The sequence below is a fragment of the Phragmites australis genome, chromosome 12 (genome assembly GCF_958298935.1).
Source record: "Phragmites australis chromosome 12, lpPhrAust1.1, whole genome shotgun sequence".
In the NCBI taxonomy this organism is placed as follows: domain Eukaryota; kingdom Viridiplantae; phylum Streptophyta; class Magnoliopsida; order Poales; family Poaceae; genus Phragmites; species Phragmites australis.
In genome coordinates this window covers 32984396-33002518 of record NC_084932.1, presented here as the reverse complement: position 1 = coordinate 33002518, position 18123 = coordinate 32984396, and positions in this window count along the sequence as shown.

Sequence of the window (18123 nt, the reverse complement as noted above, 5' to 3'; positions counted from 1 at the left end):
AACAGATGCAAGAACAAAGACGCTCGTGTTCTAGGAGATTGGCTATAAAATTTGAGAAACCGTTTAAATAGAGATGTTCATATAACTCGGGAACACAATGCAACGGCATAGTTTTGGGTAGATCATCCACTGAGAGGAAGAACAATCAACGGAGATTAGACGGGTGATAGCTGCAATATGCTGTGATTGGCAATAGCGTCCTGGTCGTGTCACTGCACAAACGGGGATGGGCTCCTAGGGTAACGTAGAAGACTCGATGGGACATGTCGTGACGTGGTTGGTGCATCCATACGGCTTTTGGATTGATGGGGAACGCGAATGCAAATCCGGTGCGCGCGCAGAACGCGTCCAGAAACTGGACAACGGGTATGTCGATCTTGATTTCGATAGTTTGGCTAATCTACTGGCCAAACCGGTTGGTGAGGGTGTGGGGAACATCATGCGACATGCACCGGTGAAAGGGCTTGGTGATTTGACCTCTAGTTGGTCGGGAACATCGATGCCAATCAGCTACAGCGCGGCTGTCCGCGACGGCGATGATCGTGGCGGCGTAGATCAAGCTTTGATCGGGGCTAGAGCTTGGCTAGGGACTTAGTATGATGCTAAAACAGTAGTAAAGGAGGAGAAGAATAGGTCCTCACCTTTCTTTGATGGTGGAAGAAGGAGGATTCGCGCAGAAGACGACGTAGCGCATCATGGGCGGCGGCGGTGGCGGCTCCGGCAAACCGCGGCGCTTCGGCGACGCACGGGCAGGGCAGCAGCGACTTCTAGGGCTTGGAGACGTAGAATAGGGGTAGGAGAGGGTTTTCAACTCATATATATAGGGCTAGAGGCGGCTGGTTGAGGTGGAGTCCAAACCGAACACGATTCGGATTCGAGTTCGAGTCGGTTACGATTTCTTTTTTCGCAGCTCTGTATTCCGAGGATGATATCATCCGGACTCCAAATTGGATGTTTCATGATTCTAAATTATAGTACTCGAAAAGATCTATAACTTTGGTAGTCATTGGAACTTCTAAAAATATCATCTTGATTTCTAAAAATGCGCCACAAAACAAACTATTTGAACTCGGACTTATCTGCGCAGCACTGATTTAGGGGGGCATAACTCTTAGGTCCATTATCCAAAAGAGGACTTCCATAGGTTCAAATCGAAGCTCTCGACGAGACTTACAACTTTGGTTTTGATGAGATTTGCATTTGAGGCCGTTTTGAACTCCGAAACGTCATGAGAAGATGAGGCTGTTCAGGACTCCGCAAAAATTTACAGATTTCGTGAATACTTAGTTGGGCCATCTAGAAGACTTGGCTAAGGGTTAAGATTGAGCCCAAAGACACTTTAGGTATATCTAGGGTTTAGAAAAGAAATTTTTGTAGAGAAATTTGAATAGGATTTGAATTTGAATTGTATTCGGAGTGAATTTAAGAGGAACGAGAAAGATGAGGTTGAATAAGAATAGGACTAGATAAGGAATTTGAATTTAGATTTTGGGTAGAATTTGAGAAAGAGGAGAGATTGAATTTAAACAAGAATTTGAATAAGATTTGAATTGACCTAGAGAAAGATCAAGTATGATCAAGGATTGAATAGATGATGAATTCAAAGACTTTGAATTTCAACCATTAAGATCCTTAACTTATTCACTACTGAGTTTTGTAAAACCTTTTCAAAATCTTTTTCACTCAAAACACCAAAGAGAAAGAAAAAGGAAAAAGAACTCTAATGCATTTACTTAGTTCCTAATAAAACTCAGCATGTAATGCACACAAAATAATAACTTATATTGATTCATTGATTAAGAAAATAGGTTTTAAACCTATACTACTGGTGAAGCTATTCAATAATCTTGAAAATTTTTAAAAATTTGATAAATCTAAAAATCAGGGTGTTACAACAGGAAGAAGTCAAGTTGATTTTTTCTTGTCGACCTTGAAGTTATCTTTCTGTGAAAAAAAAGTACACCAAAATCAGAGTTCATATGCAAAAGTTTCGCCCATTTTACTGAACACCGTTGAAAAGTTATGCCCTCTACAACTGCCAAAAACGTGAAAAATGGCTAAAAGAGTGGCAGCAGGCATGGACCTCCCTGATGCACCCGGAAACCTAGAAGGTAGATACACAGGACACGCAACTACGAGGACAACTTAAGATGAAGCACGCAGCACCTGATTGTCCGAGCCTTCTAGGCCCCAGAGACTCTAAAAAATCCCAAAAAAGTGTGCTCTGGTTCTGGAGTTTTGGGTCAAACAGAGCAACAAGACAAAGTCTAGTTGATTTTTTCTCGGCGGTGTCGAAATTATGTTTCTGTAATAAAAAGTATGCCAAAATCGGAGGTTCTATGCAAAAGTTACGCTCATTTTACTGAACACAGCCAAAAACTCGTGTGCTATAGCCCACTAAAATTGCCAAATACGTGAAAAACAGCTAAAGGAGCGACAGGAGGCGTGGATCTCTCCGATGCATCTGAAAGCCTAGAAGGTAGATACACTGGACACACAACTATGAGGACAAGTTAAGACGGAGCATGCAGCACCTGATTGCCCGAGCCTTCTAAGGCACCGGGGACTCCAAAAAATGCCAAAAAAGTATGCTCTGGCTCTGGATTTTGGGGTCAAACTGGGCAACAGGACAAAGTCAAGTTGATTTTTTCTCGTCAGCCTCAAAATTATATTTCTGTGAAAAAAAAGTACGGCAAAATCGGAGTTTCTATGCAAAAATTACGCTCATTTTACTGAACACAACCGAAAACTCGTCTGCTATAGCCGACTAAAACTGCCAAATACGTGGAAAACAACTAAAGGAGCGGCAGGAGGCATGGATCTCCCCGACGCACCTAAAAGCCTAGAAGGTAGATACACAGGACACACAACTACGAGGATAACTAAAGACGGAGCACGCAGAACCAGATTGCCCGAGCCTTCCAGGGCCCCGGGGACTTCAAAAAACCCCCAAAAGGTGTGCTCTGGCTCTGAATTTTGGGGTCAAATTGGGCAAAAGATCAAAGTCCAGTTGATTTTTTCTCATCGATCTCGAAATTATCTTTCCGTGAAAAAAAAATACGCAAAAATCGGAGTTTCTATACAAAAGTTACCGCCTATTTTACTGAACACAGCCGAAAAGTCATGTGCTATTGCCCACTAAAATATCCAAAAACGTGAAAAATAGGCAATTGAGCGGCAGGAGGCATGGACCTCCCCAATGCACCCGAAAGTATAGAAGGTAGATACACAAAACACGCAACTACGAGGACAAGTTAAGACAGAGCACGCAGCACCTGATTGCACAAGCCTTCCAAGGCCTCGGGGACTCCAAAAAACAACAAAAAAGTTTGCTCTAGCTCTAGATTTTGGGGTCAAACTGTGCAATAGGACGATGTCTAGTTGACTTTTTCTTGGCGGCCTCAAAATTATCTTTCTGTGAAAACAAAGTACGTCAAATTCGGAGTTTCTATGCAAAAGTTACGACCATTTACTGAACACAGCTCACAAGTCGTGTGCTATAACCCACTAAAACTGCCAAAAATGTGAAAAACGGCTAGAGGAGTGGCAGGAGGTGTGGATCTCCCTGAAGCACCTGAAAGTCTAGAAGGTAGATACACAGGACACGCAACTACGAGGACAAGTTAAGATGGAGCACGTAGCACCTGATTGCCCGAGCCTTCCAGGGCCCCGAGGACTCAAAAAACGTCAAAAAAGTGTGCTCTGGCTCTAGATTTTGGGGTCAAACTGGGCAACAGGATGAAGTCTAGTTGATTTTTTCTCATCAGCCTCGAAATTATCTTTCTGTGAAAAAAAGTACGCCAAAATCGTAGTTTCTATGCAAAAATTACGGCCATTTTACTGAACACAGTCAAAAAGTCCTGTGCTATAGCCCACTAAAACTTTCAAAAACGTGAAAAATAGCCAAAGGAGCGGCATGAGGCGTGGACCTCCACGATGCACCTGAAAGCCTAGAATGTAGATACACAGGACACGTAACTACGAGGAAAAGTAAAGACGGAGCACACAACACATGATTGCACAAGCCTTCCATGGCCCCGGGGACTCCAAAAACCCTAAAAAGTATGCTCTGGCTCTGGATTTTAGGGTCAAACTAGGCAACAGGACAAAATCCAGTTGATTTTTTCTCATCGACCTCGAAATTATCTTTCCGTCAAAAAAAGTACGCCAAAATTGGAGTTTCTATGCAAAAGTTACGCCCATTTTATTGAACACAGCCGAAAAGTCGTGTGCTATAGCCGACTAAAACTGTCAAAAACGTGAAAACAGCTAAAGCTGTGGCGGGACACGTGGATCTCCCCGATGCACCCGAAATCCTAGAAGGTAGATACACAGAACACGCAACTACGAGGAAAAGTAAAGACGGAGCACGTAGCACCTGATTACACGAGCCTTCCATGGCCTCGGGGACTAAAAAACCCGAAAAAAGTGTGCTTTGGCTCTGAATTTTGGGGTCAAACTGGACAACAGGATGAAACCAAGTTTACTTTTTCTCATCGGCCTCGAAATCATCTTTTTGTGAAAAAAAGTACGCCAAAATTGGAGTTTCTGTGCAAAAGTTACGCCCGTTTTACTGAACACAACCGAAAAGTCGTGTGTTATAGCCCACTAAAACAGCCAAAAACGTGAAAAACAGGCAATGAAGTGGCAGTAGTCGTGGACCTCCTCGATGCACCTGAAAGCTTAGAAGATAGATACACAGGACACGTAACTACGAGGACAAGTTAAGACGAAGCACGCAGCACAAGATTGCCGAGCCTTCGAGGGCCCCGGGGACTCCAAAAAACCCCAAAAAAGTGTGTTCTGGCTCTGGATTTTGAGGTCAAACTGGGCAACAGGATGAAGTCTAGTTCATTTTTTCTCGTTGGCCTCAAAATTATCTTTCTGTGAAAAAAGTACACCAAAAATGGAGTTTCTTTGCAAAAGTTACTCCCATTTTACTGAACACAACCGAAAAATCGTGTGTTATAGCCTACTAAAACTACCAAAAATGTGAAAAATAGCTAAAGGAGTGGCAAGAAGCGTGGATCTCCCCGATGCTCTCAAAAGTCTAGAAGGTAGATACACAGGACACGCAACTATGAGGACAAGTTAAGACGGAGCACGCAGCACCTGATTGCCTGAGCCTTCCAGGGCCCCGGGGACTAAAAAACCCAAAAAAGTGTGCACTGGCTCTGGATTTTGGGGTCAAACTGGGCAATATGATGAAGTCTATTTGATTATTTCTCGTCGGCTTCAAAATTATCTTTCTGTGAAAAAAAAGTACGCCAAAATCGGAGTTTATATGCAAAAGTTATGCCCATTTTACTGAACACAATCGAAAAGTCGTGTGCTATAGCCCACTAAAATAGCCAAAAATGTGAAAAAAAGGCAATGGAGCAGCAGTAGGCGTGGACCTCCCTGATGCACCCAAAAGCTTAGAAGGTAGATACATAGGACACGTAACTACGAGGACAAGTTAAGACGGAGCACGCAGCATCTAATTGCCTGAGCCTTCCAGGGCCCCGGGGACTCCAAAAAACCCCAAAAAAGTGTGCTCTGGCTCTAGATTTTATGGTCAAACTAGGCAACAGGATGAAGTCTAGTCGATTGTTTCTCATCGGCCTCAAAATTATCTTTCCGTGAAAAAAAGTACGCCAAAATCGGAGTTTCTATGCAAAAGTTATGCCCATTTTACTGAACACAGCCAAAAAGTCGTGTGCTATAGCTCACTAAAACAGCCAAAAATGTGAAAAATAGCTAAAGGAGCAGCAGGAGGCGTGGATCTCCCTGATGCACCTGAAAGCCTAGAAGGTAGATACATATGATACACAACTACGAGGACGAGTTAAGACGGAGCACGCAGCACCTGATTGCCTGAGCCTTCCATGGCCCCAGGGACTCCAAAAAATCCCAAAAAAGTGTGCTCCAGCTCTGGATTTTAGGGTCAAACTGGGCAACAGGATGAAGTCTAGTTGATTTTTTTCTCGTCAGCCTCAAAATTATCTTTCCGTGAAAAAAAAGTACGCCAAAATTGGAGTTTCTATGCAAAAATTACACCCATTTTACTGATCACAGCCGAAAAGCCGTGTGCTATAGCCCACTAAAACTGGCAAAAATGTGAAAAATAGGGAATGGATAATATTGTAAAAATCATATTGTCCTTTGGTGAGTATCTTTTTGTAACCTCGAGCACGCGTGTAGGTATAGATAACTGAGTAGCGGCTTATCTCGTTGCCAAGCATTGAATTGCAAAGTCGAAGGGTGGAAAATGATTCACTCAACTTCTCGGGTAATATGACAACTTACTATTATTACAAGTATCATAAGTACTTACACATAGAACTTACAGAGTTGGTTGATATTCCAGGATTTTTTAAGGACTCGACCATCCTCCATTGCTAACCTATATGACCCCGGACGGGTGGATTTAACCACCTTGTAAGGACCCTCTGACTTTGGAGATAGTATGTTGCTATTTTTCGGGCTCTGAACGAGTCATAGAACTAGATCCCCAGGTTGTAAGGTTCTTTCGAATGTTCTGGTCGTAGTAGCACAAGAGAGCTTGTTGGTACTTTCCAATCGCATTAGCACTTGAGTCCTTTTTTCTTCAAGAATGTTAATGTTGTCCTTCCTTCTCAGGACTTCCTCCTTATCAACGTACAACTCAACACGGGGAGTCTTGATATTTAGTTTGCAGGGTAGCATGGCCTCATGCCCATAGACTAGGAAGAAAGGTGTTTCCCCCATCACCCTGTTGGATGTTGTCCCGAGTTCCCAAAGTACGTTAGGTAGCTCAGACGCGTAGGCTTTAGCATAGTCGGATAAAAAGTTGAAGATGAGGGTCTTAGTTCCTTGTAGTACTAGACCATTGGCCCGCTCAACTTGTCCATTTCTCTGTGGATGAGCTATTGACTCAAAGCAAACTGTAGTGTCTAGTCCCTTGAAGTAATCGATGAAGGCTATGCTTGAGAACGTTCAGTTGTCGATGATGATCCTACTCGGAACGCCTAATCTTGTCATGATGCTTATCATGAACTTTATTGTTACAGCCAAGGTGATATTGTTGACTGGCTCAGCTTCAATCCACTTGGTGAAGGTATCGATTGCTATGAATAGGAACTTGAAGCCTACGAGCTCTACCGAGAAGGACCCTAGAATATCCAGCCCCCAAGTCGCGAATGGCCACGAAAGTGGGATCGTCTGTAAGGCTTAGGCGAGCTGGAGTACACACCTGCTATTGAATTGATAGCTGGTACACGTTTTAACCATCTCGTTCGTATCATGGAGAGTTATAGGCTAATAAAAACCTTGTGTGAATACCTTTCTGACCACGGTTTAGAAGGAAGCATGAACTTCGCACACCCCTACATGGATTTCTTAGAGTAGCCATCTACCCTGCTTCTGAGAGATGCACTTCATGAGTACTCCGTGGGTGCCTCTTCTATAGGATACCATCCACCAAGGCATACATCCTACATCAACGGGATACTTGCTCGGATAATGCATCATCTTCCGGCACAACTCAATCCTGAAGGAACTTCTAGATCAGATCCATCGACCAATCTTTGTACTTGAGCGAAGCAGAGCCACGAGTTCCCCAGTGACTCCTTTTGGAGCGGTGATTCCTAGCGAGCCCTCGAGTTAGTTATTGGTCCCGTGGACCACCACTCCTTTAGTCATGTCATATGATGATTTCATGGATGGCATCAAGAGTTTCTTTAAGAAAATCCCAGTTTGTCCTAGAGATCGTGAGGAGGCTAGTTGGGCAAGACTATTAGTGTGGAAATTATCTTTCCTTGGGATAAACTTGACCTAGAGTCTGATGAATTTCTTTTCTAGCTTCCTCACCTCTGAGAGCTAATCTGTCATAGTTTTGTCTAAGATTTGATACTCCTTACTAACTTGCTTTACCACCAACTATAAATAACCTTTCACAAGTAGGTGGCGAATACCAAAAGCAGAAGCTACTCAAAGAGCGAGTAGACCCTCATACTCAGCTACGTTGTTTGTGGCCGGAAAGTTGAGCTACAAAGCATATTGCAGCCTTTCTCCAGCATGAGAGATGAGTATAATTCCAGCCCCTGGGCCTTGGAGCATAAGTGACCCGTCGAATAAGGGAGTCCATACATCAGATGTGTCGATGCGGCTGTCCTGGGGTTGTTTGAGCTCTTTCCATTCGGCAACGAAGTCAGTGAGTACTTGCATTGTCAACTCCTAACCCCTCAAGTAAACGTTTGGATGATGTCATAGTCATTTATCTTGGGGATGTTATTCCGGGTGTTGCTGAAGTGGCGGACGAACTCACGCAACATTTCTTTCTCCACTTGTATGACACAGAAGATGTCATTTTTCATGCTAAGGCTAATGTAAGTGCCCTGGAAGTTGGCTCAGAACATGTTGCAGAACTACTCCCAAGAGTAGATCATGCCCGGTGGTAGATTAGTTAGCCAGGTCCTGGCTGACCCTTCAAGAACTGTGAGGACGTAATTTTCCATCACCTTTTCATCCCCACTAGCTGCTTGGATGGCCGCCACGATCTGACCACCAACATGCCCGGTCTGACTGTCATTATGGCCGGTCTGACCGCTAGTCCCGGTATGACTGCCAGACATACTCAGTGCCAGTTTTCCCCTCTGCTCGTTCGGACGGTCTGACCGCCAGCCGTCCAGAACATAGTAAGCTTAGGATGTCTTAGATAAGGTTCAAACCTTTCATCCCTTGTGTCGTTGGCTTTCACTTATGAATGCTTTCGAGACATGACGCCTTACATGTCGTTCACGATCGTGCATCATACGCATATGTCTCTTCCATCATTTGTTGGTTTATTCGATGCATTCTTGATTGTTTAGAGAGTGACGCGCCGACAGTTCACATGGTCAAAGCCGATACCGAACCAATGTTCATGAGCGAAGCGCCGGAGCAACAATGCAAGCATCTAAGCATATTCTACCTATAACTTTGGATCATGTGGAGTTTAAATTGATAAATTATTGCTTATGTATGTTATGCATGTTAGCGATGTTTGTGTCGGGTTTCAAGGGTAGAACCTATGTTGATACATTACTCCTACCTTGTTTTGCTGATGATCCCTATCCTTGTAAACTAGGTATTACATGTCGTTGTCTCACTTAAAAGTTATCCGATGTGCTTAGAAATGCATAGGTCCTCGGTAGAAGTCGAGCGGTGATTTGACCATCGTTCGCGAGTTATAGGCTTAACTATTGATCACAAGGATAATATTGATGATGGGATGTAAGAGAGGTGAGAATGAGGCAAGATGTGGGCAGTGCTAGGGGTAGGTCGGGAGAGGAATCCGAATACTCTAGACCGCTTACGTCGATTAAGCATTGACCGTTGTTGCAGTTGGCTCTAGCATTTATCCGTACTAACCACGTATCTGGCTATGGGACGGATAAGCTCAATACCATTGTAGCTGTGACCCTTTGGCGTGCGATTCTATGATGTTGTGGGCATAATAGGCTTGTAGAGGTATCTAGTTTGCTTGGGGAATAGTTCTAGGTGACATCTGCACCTATATGCACATGTTCAAACGGTTGAGGCTTATTGGGAAAGATTGTCACGAGTATTATCACATCCCAAAACGTTAATTACGTAATTAAGCATGCATAATCATCATGACATTATGTTTATACATGCTTGTTTGCTAATGTAAGTTTGAACATGTTTCAAAGTGCTTTGGTGGGGATTTAGGGCTCTTTAGGAAGACCCTAGACCCATAAGAAAGAAAAAAGGGGAAAGACCGTTCCCGCGGTTTGACTGGGATCACCCGTGGTCTGACTGTCGAGGGCAGCCATGTAGGCTTGCCACGTGGGCTTCCCACGGTCCGACTGCCAGCGTGTAGTGGCTTGCCAGTTAAGCCACCGACCGGTCTCTCTATCTCACTTCCTTCTCACTCTCACTCACTCTCTTCACACGAACTGAGGGAGAGGACTACCCTGACAACCGAAGATTGATGGAGGAGACTTCCGCAAGCTCCTCAAGGACTTCCCCGAGTTCATCCCCTTCATCCTCTTCGTCGGAGGAGTTTCTACGCGCGTTCTTCCACCTCAAGCCCGTACGCCACCCCGGAGCCCGATCTCCAAATCGGAGCTTCCCCGGAGTGGATTGATCCGCTAGAAAGTTTCCCTACTCCGAGGTGAGCTTTCCCCTACCCGTTGTCCGTTGTTCCTGAGCTCTAATCGATCCCCATTTCGTTTAGACTCAAGTTCAACCCTAGTCTAGATCTCATCCATGGAGCTTTCCAAGTTTGGCTCGGTGAATGTTTTCCAAACCACCCTAGAAGCACTCCACTAGTCTCCTAGAGTGTGTTGGTACCCTTCGTGTTTGGAGGCGTCGTCAGTGGCCTCACGGAGGCACTGCCGGCCAAGCCCAGCGGTCTGACTGCCATTATGGCCGGTCTGACTGTTGGGATGGAACATAGCCAGTTAATCTCAAGTTAGACTCCGTAGTCAGGAGTCAGACTGCCACTAGGGCTAATCTGACCGCCAGATGCTGAAAGCTTTATGCACTTAGGTTATTTATCCAAGGTTCAAACCTTCAAAACCCTAATCGTTTGGCGATCTTTTACAAATGTTCTGAAAATACGACGCTCTATTATTATTCGAGCATGCATCATAAGCACACTTTTTCGTCGTTTATTTATTTATGCGATGCATTCTTGACTTATTTAGAGGGTGTCGCACCGACGGTTCAAGTGAGCGAAGGCGACACCGAACCACCGGAGTTCTGTGAGTGCTGCGCAGGCAGTATCAAGCAAGCGTCGGAGTAGCAAGGCAAGCTCTAAGCATATTGCACCTTATATTTTGGATCTTGTGATGTCTCAATTGATAAACTATGCTAATGTAAGTTATGCATGTTATAATTCCACTGTCGGGTTATATGGGTAGAACTTATGTTGATACATTAATTCTACCTTGATCTTGTTGATGATCCCTATCCTTGTAACCCGGGTAGAATATTATTGATGCCTAACTTAAAAGGTTGACCGAAATACTTAGCAATACATAGGTTCTCAGTAGAAGTCGAGCAGTGGTTCAACCATTGTTCACGAGCTTAGGGTTTATTTTATTGTTCACCAAGATAATTATGATGTTGAGAAGTATGAGTTGTGAGGATGAGGCGAGATGTGGGAGGTGCTAGGGGTAGGTCGGGAGAGGAACCCGGATGCCATAGACCGCTTGCATCGTTTAAGCACCGATTGTTGTTGCAGTTGGCTCTAACACTTTTCGTACTTACTGCATACCCAGATATGGGATGGGTGAGCCGAATACCTCGTGTAGTTGTGATCCTTTGGCTTGAACGTCTCTCGTGTCGTGGGCATAATAGGCTTGTAGGGGCATCTTTTGCTCTAGGAGTAGTTCTAGATGACCATCGCACCTAGAGGTGCATATCCCAATCGGTCGGAGCTAAGTTGGGAAAGGTTTACATGAGTACACTCTTGTGTGGGCATGTGTGGTCATGTAAGCCGAATGGTCCTTAAGTCATGTGGGTAAAGATGTACCCTCTGCAAGGTGTAAGAACAATTCGAATTACCGCGCTCTCGGTCATGGGCATGCTTATGTCTATTTGCAGTAGTCGTAGAGTACCGATATGGGATGATGGTATGGTATGTTGGGAAATGGTTGGCGATGTCTATTGCTGAGATAAGATGATTCTGTTACAGATATGTTGATGATGTTGATATCAGGATAGCATGGTACATACATGTGGTTAAGTGTAGATGCTCACATAATTGTGTTAAAAATTACTTTTACATATGAACCTACTTAACCTTATGGCTGATTCCTTGTTAACTCATCCAAATGCATAATCCTTGGAGTTGGATTATTATATCTACCCATTATGGATTAAGTCTTGCGAGTACCTTCCTACTCACGCTGTTTTTACAGGTGCTACAGGTGAGGAGAAGCTAGTGTTTGGTTACTTCACGCCTGCCGATGTAGGTGACGGGCAGGAGTAGTGCAAACTACTCGAGTGGCGAGGTTTTGGGGTGACGCCTCAGGGCAAATAGCTTCACCCATCTTTTGTTGTTCATAGATTTTGTTTTCCGCTGCGTGGTATCTCTAGGTGGCTAGGAGGTGAGATTGTTCTTTTATCCTCCTAGTGTTCGAGTGTTGTAAATTATTGTAAATGATAATCCTCTAAAGACTTGTAATATAATTTCATTACTCGTTTTTTATTAAGCTTTGTTGTGATGACACATGTTGTCAAGGCATGTGTTCCGATCTTGGGCACAAAACACATGTCGGGACTATCGGGATTGCATTCTAATTAATCATTGAAGTCGTGATTATGTAAATGATCGACTTAATGATTAATTAGAATTCAATTTGGAAGGTTCCTCACAAGTACCCCCTTGTGTGGACTTTAGCGGGTCGTACAAGCCGAATGGTCCTTGTGTTGTGTGGGTAAAGTTGTACCCCCTCCAGGGTGTAAGAACAATTTGAATTATCGCGCTCTCGGTCATGAGCATGCTTCTGTCCATTTGCAGCAGTCATAGAGTCACGATGTGGAATGACGTTATGATAAGATGGAAAGTGGATAGTGACGGTCCATGATATTTTGAGTTGGTTCAAGTTACATATATGTTTATGTTGTTGATATCATGATAGGAGGGTACAGTTGGTTAAGTATAGATGCTCACACTCTTGAGTAGTTTGGCTTTTGCATATAAATTCACTCAACCATATGGTTGATTCCTTGCTAATTCATCCAAATGCATTATCTTTGGAGTCGGGTTATTATATATACTCATTATGGATTATGTTTTATGAGTACCTTCGTACTCACGTTGTTTTGATGAGTTTTACAAGTGAGGAAGAGGAATTTTCGGTTACTTCGTGCCTGCTGATGTTGGTGATGGGTAAGAGTAGTGCATTCTACTCTGGTGGTGTCTCAGGGCAGACAGCTCCACCTACTCTTTTGTTGTTCATAGACTTGTTATTCCGATGCGTAGTTTCTCTAAACGGTTAGGAGGTTATGTTGTGCTTTTGTCCTCCTAGCATATGTTTCTAAAATTGGATGAAAATCTATAATAACTTAAAAACTAGTAATATAATTTCATTACTCGCTTTTTATTATACCTTGATATGATGGATTATGTTGTAAAAGCTCGTGTTCTGATCTTGGGCATAAAACACTTGCCGGAGAGACCAGTGGCAAATTGCGGGCTAATCTTTTTCAACTTTGAGGGTAAAGGCGGAACGAGAGCCTTCATACCACAAGAAAATTGGATGCTTAAAATTTAAGCTTTGGATAAGTTTTGCCTTCTAGACGGCTTTCGGCTTCCTGAGGCCATAAGCCACCTCCCAAGCCATCTAGAAGGGGCCTTTGTTCCTCTGCAGCTTCTCCTTAGTTGACAAGGACTGAGAGCTCCAACTGCTACCAATCATGGCGGTGCGTGCCGGAGGCAGCCCCGGGGCGATGGTGCACTCATGCCTTCAGCAACCACAGTTGCGGCCTTCTCTAAGCCTGCAAGATGAAGCCTTTTTGCAACCTGCCAACAATTGTTTATGCTTATAATTTGATTAGGAGACTGAAGAGTTAGAATAGTGCCGTTAGGAGACCGTAGGGCCTGAGGGCAAGAATTTGTTGTGAGGTTGTTTGCTTTGTAAGCATCACTGACAAGAAAGAGGCAATAAATCCAAAATAAAATGACACAAGATGAAATAATGCATATGTGTGCAATATTAGATAGATTATGATTTTAGAAAATTTTAGGAAGTGGTTTGATTGAATTTGGAGTTACGGTTCAAAAGATATTAAATTTACAAGTTTTGAGATTTAATTACCCTTTTATTGATTACTTTATTTTTTAATTAAAATTTGAAATTATATTTTAATCAAAACTCTGTAAATGTTTTTAGAAGATTTTAGAAATTGGTTTGAGCCAATTCGGAGCTACGGCTCAAAAGTTATTGATTTTATAAAATTCGGACTTTTAATTACCATTATAGTAATTATTAAGATTCTAGTTATTTAAATTCAAATTTTGAATTTGTGTTTGAACCCAAAGTTTCTAAATGTTTCAATTATTTAGGAATCGGAAATAATAGTTTGAAACCGTTTTTAACCCACCCGAACCAGTCAAACCGAAGTAAAACAGGTATGGTTTTATTATTTACTGGTTTTCAAAACGGAAATACGTCTTCTTTAATGAAAAACAGTTCTAGAGGGCAGAGCGCTTCCCTTGGAAAGCGTAACCCGCCGGGGCGCTACCTGCTACCGAAGGTGCACACGCCCGCCACAGGGTCCTGATGGGCTGGCCCCGTCAGGCGGTGGCAGTGGGCAGCGAAGGCCGAACCGGCGGCCGGCGATCCCTGTGGAGGCGGACCTGGAGGCTCTCACCTCGCGATGCTGACAGCGTGGCAAAGCCGAGGGAGCGACGACGGGGAGCGGAGGCAGCCGGAAGGGTGCCGATGGCCGAGAATGGGCGCGATCACGCCTTTCCAAAGCGGGGCTCGTCGGCCGGAGCTCGATTCCTGCTATTGACCATCGAGAGGAGTTAGAGAAGATCTGGGGAGGCTCTAGGGAGGAAGATTAAGGGAGGGGAGGCGACAAGCCCGCGGAATAGACTTCGGCCGTGAGTACTTGCCTAGATTTTTTTCTCGAAAATGGGTTCCCTGGGTCAACACCTATCTCAGGAAAATTTTCCAGGATTTTTGGAAATTTAAAGTAGTACTTGCTTTAGAACAGTCGACACCGACCGAGTTTTGAATTTAAATTGATTTAAAATAATTCAACTACGGGTCTTGATTTTAATTTATAAAACTGTTGTTGTTACTTCAAAAGGGCTCCACATTTTATTTGGGGATTTATGGAGCACCGGAATCTAGGCAATGATGCCGGAATGGTTTTCGGGGTATTTATTAAATTACTTAATATTATATTCCATTAATTATTTTGTTGTTCTCTGTGTCCAAATTAGTGAGAAAACATTTGTAATATTTTCAAAAGATTTTAAGTTCCTCCCAAGGTCTTGAGTTTATAAGTACATGTCCTGTATATATGCGGATATGATTTAGTGGATTTGGTTAGTTACTAAAAAGCGGTCCTGCAAGTGTATGTAGCGACACAACATACCACTCCCTATGTGAATCAGATGAAGTGTAGTTTCACAAACCATATGTGAATCAGAGTAGTACAACAGAAGCATTGCAGCGGTCCATTATTACAAACTATTATTACAGAGCAAACCAAACACAAGTCTCAACATAAGTCTTACAAACCAAACTCTAAAAGTACGGATAAATTAAAAGCCTTTTTGTTTGAGTTTTCGCTTTTGGTTTTTCTGGAAAACTGTACTTTTAGCTTTGCTGAAAAGTTACTTTTAGATTTTAGCTGTTAACTTTTACAATATTTTTTTAGCTTCTCAACACACCACTTCTCAGAAAAGCTACTCCCAGCTAGCTTCTCAGCTTCTAATTCATTTCCTCAGAAGTAGTCTTCCGGTTTCTCCAGAAACCGCTTTTCAGTAAATCCATTTGTTTAGTCTTCTGACAGAAGTAGAAGTCAGAAATAGACTAAAATAAATAGACCCTAAAACCATTTCCTTTTGTTACAGCAGAAGTCATATTCTACACTATTGCCTCACCGAACCTAAGTTTACTACTGCTCGCCGGTATTCTCATCGTGATCCTCAAAGTAGTAGTCGACTCCTCCTTGTTCTGCCGACACTTGCTCCTCCGATACCACTTCCTCCAGCTCGATGTACTCTACTCTCGCTTTCATTTCTGTCTCACAACCTAAACAAGGAGGTTTATAGTATAGAGATGAGTACAAGAGGTACTCAACAAGTCTAGGAATAGCAGAAAGTGTTCAGTGCACTATCTCTACAGAGAACGGTATTCTCGAAAGCAATGCAATTTGTGAGGAAAGAGAGACAAGTTATTTATAAATTCAGAAAGCTATGATCTTCCTGCCTTACAGGTTGTTAGAGCCCCCTTATGGACTCCTTTCCTGCCGCGTTCGCAGTTCCAACCAGCAGAGGTGCGCTAGTTTACCCACAAACGATCCATGGCCATTCTGCCGGGAAAGATAACCCATCGCACTCCCTTTTTTTTGTGCGTGGCCTGAAACCATGGATCACAAAGCCTTCCCACCGTCTTTCTATCATAACCCACGTCGTAGTCCAGCACAACTCCGATTTCTGGATAAGTAGTGGAGTTTGACTGGTCTTCTTGCACAACTCCGGGTTCTGAAGAAATCAAGTCTGATAAGGACTTATCCAGAAATATGCATCGATGACATGGAATGCATATGATGACGATTTCGGAAATTATAAAACATCAGAAGATTTAATAGATCTACATGATGTAATTCTCTAAAATTTTCTTAAGTAACAAAATATTCTTGTTTATCTTTCAGAAGCCTAATAAACTAGCTTACTATTACTAAGAGTTATTCTCCTAGTTTTACTTGAGCTAAAAGCAAATTTACCAATATAATTTGAATTAGTTTGCACTGATAATTCCTTTTAAATTCAAGATTTAGTTGATTAACCAATAATAATTTACCTTATAATAATAATTACCCAATTTTAAAGATTTTTTACAGAATATTTTTAGACATTTATAGCTTATTTTTAAAACCCTAATTCAATTTTTATTTAAAGGAAGAAAAAATAAAATAAAAACAGGAACTGGCCTGGCCTGGCCTGCTATCTATAATTGGGCTTCGGCCAACACTCCTGGCCCGGTCGGGTTAGAACCCGCGGCCCGCTGGCCCAACTGACTCTCCTCTCCCCGAACCCTCTCTCACTCTCCTCTCTCAACTCCCCTTCTCACTCGCCCCCTTCACCGCTCGGCTCGTCGCCGTTGATCTCCTCGCCGCCGGCCTAATCGACCCCGCTGAGCTCCTCCTCGTGCTTCTCACCGTCCGCTGCGTCCTCTCCTCCGCGTCGATTTGGATCCCCCGCGCCGCCTGCCTCGGTTACCTTGAACCCTAGGGTTCGGCCCGTGGCCACGCCGTCGCCGGCATGGTGCCGCGCTGGACTCCACGCCGTCCTGTGGTGTTCCTTCTCCTCTGATCTCTGTGCTCTCGGCGAGGTGGCCCCGGCGTTGCAGCGCCTCAGTGCTCCGCCGGTGCTCGCTACCTCGTCCTCGCGTTGCGGTGGTTGACCCCAAGGTCTCCACTCCACCGCGCCCTTGACAGTGGTCTCCAGGTAAGCCTCTCCCCTCTCGGATGGTGCTAGGGTTTGACCTTGCCACAGCCTAGCTTGCCACATGGGTACTGGTGGTGCTCTGTGATCCTATGTTCGTGGTGATGCGGCTGTGCACTTCTCTATGATGAGCAATAATACTGCTCCTGTGCTTAACCTGTACAATTAATAGGATAGCTAACTGATTAACTTACTGTGGTGTTACAACTTGGGTTAAACCTAAACTTTGTGATGATCTGCTACTGTGTAATGTTATGTGTGTGTGTGGTCTGGCTCGGGTTGTGCTTGTTCTGGTTTGCCAGATGCAATCTATTAACTGGCTGTTCCATGTGGTTAACTGCTTCACTAGCTGGATCAATACTAACACTTTTATCAAAACTTCTTTTGAATGGGATAAGATTACAGATACTGCTGCTTGATCTCAAGGTTTAATTACCAATCATCTTTGCTAAATAAAGCTTGTTCTAGCTTAGTGAGTCCTTAATCCACCTGGATGCACATACACATGCTCACGTATCAATCAATTATGATGCATCAAGCTATTGTGTTCAGCTCCTTAACTGGAGTGTGTATAAGTGTTTACCTTTGCACTTAAACTCCTATAACCATGTGATCAATATCTCCTGTGGAGAGATGTGCTGAGTGTGCATTGTATGGTTTATGTCGTGATTCATTTGTGTGCTACCTGAAGTATAGCCTAAAGTTCATTAATTCTGACCTTACCTTTCTTTTAATAGGAACAGAGCTACATTTGATTAGCTATCCAGTTAAACAGATAAGAACTGATGCTACCCTGTTCTTAACCTTGATTCCTTTTCTTTCCTCTATTGAGAACAAAATATACTACATTTGATCCTAGCTTCTCTTCTCTTCCATTCTAAATGATAGGAACATATACTCCTTGCTCTTGGCTAGCTAAGGATGATGTCTCACATCTGAAGCAACAAGCATACACCTTTGTG